This window comes from Propithecus coquereli, unplaced genomic scaffold (genome assembly GCF_000956105.1).
Source record: "Propithecus coquereli isolate 6110/MARCELLA unplaced genomic scaffold, Pcoq_1.0 Scaffold283, whole genome shotgun sequence".
In the NCBI taxonomy this organism is placed as follows: domain Eukaryota; kingdom Metazoa; phylum Chordata; class Mammalia; order Primates; family Indriidae; genus Propithecus; species Propithecus coquereli.
In genome coordinates, this window is record NW_012148430.1 from 1,954,228 (window position 1) to 1,955,965 (window position 1,738).

The following is a 1,738-nucleotide window of genomic DNA, read 5'->3' on the forward strand; positions in this document are numbered from 1 at the left end:
AATGTGTAGAGTGGGTTGTGGTCACTTTCCTTTTTCCCCTTATGGATTGCAAATTTGAATCTTTTTCTGTGGTTCATAGGAGGGATTTGAAAGATAAGATTTTTGTGTGTGTGTGACTTAATATATACAATAATATGGATAAATAGAATTGTTTGGTGCAATTTGATTATAATCTGATGTGACTCTTACCTTGATCTGGAGGCCATTTGCTCTACTGAAAAGGAAACAAGGCCAGGTGTGGTGGCTCATACCTGTACTTCCAGGACTTTGGGAGGCTGAAATGGATCCTTGAGGCCATGAGTTTAAGACCAGCCTGGCAACATAGTGAGATCACATCTGTACAAAAAATTTTTAAAGAATTAGCTAGGCGTGCTGGCACATACCTGTAGTCCCAGCACTTGGGAGGCTGAGGCAGGAGGATTGCTTGAGCCCAGGAGTTTGAGGTTGCAGCGAGCTATGATGATGTCACTGCTCTCTAGCTTTGGGGAAAAAGCAAGACTCTGTCTTAAAAGTAAACATGTAGATTAAGTACATGGGCTCAGTTATTGTGTTACTCTTTCAGGATAAACTGAAATGAAAAAGTCCCTGAATGGTAATTAGGTGTTGACCAAATTATTTACTGAATTTTAAAAGTGCCTTTTTAAAGACATTTTGAGGTATTTGCCCAAAGCAAAAAATAGTGATGCATATGTTTTTATCGTAAAGCGAGGATTAGATGGCATGTTTATGCTTCCCATTTGGAGTTTTCTTTCTCTTTTGCCTAGGCTGTCAGGAAGCTAATAGCTTTATTCATAGCTCTTATTATTGGAACCAAGAAAACATAACAGCACATTGTCTGGATTGACTTTTTTTTTTTAAATTGGATATTTTCTCACTTAGAGTTTTATGTTATTTTTTACAATAATTTAATAAACAGATCTGGCTGTCTTTCATCTGGGATTCTGTTATACTCTGGAGATCAGACTCTTTGAGGTTATAGTCTGAAAAGGGTTGGAGCTTAGGGATTTGATACTGCTGATTAAGAGCAGTTCTCACTGCTTTAAAAACCAAACCAGAAGTTGATGGAAATGATATGGCTACACTTGAGCCTAGCCGTTTACCACCTCTTGGAGGAGAATAGCAGGTATGCCTCCCTGTAGGTATAGCCCATAGTAATCCAAGAAAGCAGTTTTGGATCTGCCTTAGTGCTTGAACGATTACTGAATGGAGTTCCCAGAGTTCCACACTATGGATGGAACATGAGCAGAAGTAATTTGGGCCTGGAACTTTTTCAGAGCAAGTATTATTAGTAACATAAAGGCCATTCAGTAACTTCACAGTACTCCAGAGAATATCTGATTCTGAGCCTTGATGAGGTAGCTGCAGAATGTAATTTTCACTAATTGAATTAGTATGTTAAATTGTAGGGAATATCTGCTAAAGGTGATTTTTTAGAAAACATTTTATTTTGGAAAACTTTACCTAGAAAAGTTTATAGCAGTACAGTGAACCTCTATGAGCCTATGACTAGCTTTAACAATTACCAGTTTGTGGTTAATCTTATTATGTCTAAATCCCATTATTTCCCATCTCACATACTATTTAAGGCAAATGCCAGATATCATATAGTTTCATCTCTGTTTCAATATATCTTTCAAAGTACTTTAAAAAAAGGATAAAAGAGTTTTAATGACAGTACCATTATTATGCCTTTAAAAATTTAACGTATCATTAATATAAAACTACCAGGCAGCATTCA

The 1,738-nt window shown here is 36.5% G+C and overlaps 1 protein-coding gene across 1 annotated transcript in view; it reads left to right on the forward strand.

The window, feature by feature from the left end:
- VAPA (VAMP (vesicle-associated membrane protein)-associated protein A, 33kDa) overlaps window positions 1-1,738 on the forward strand; it is a 94,037-nt gene that overhangs the window by 45,858 nt on the left and 46,441 nt on the right. The gene's annotated exons all lie outside the window — the stretch shown is intronic.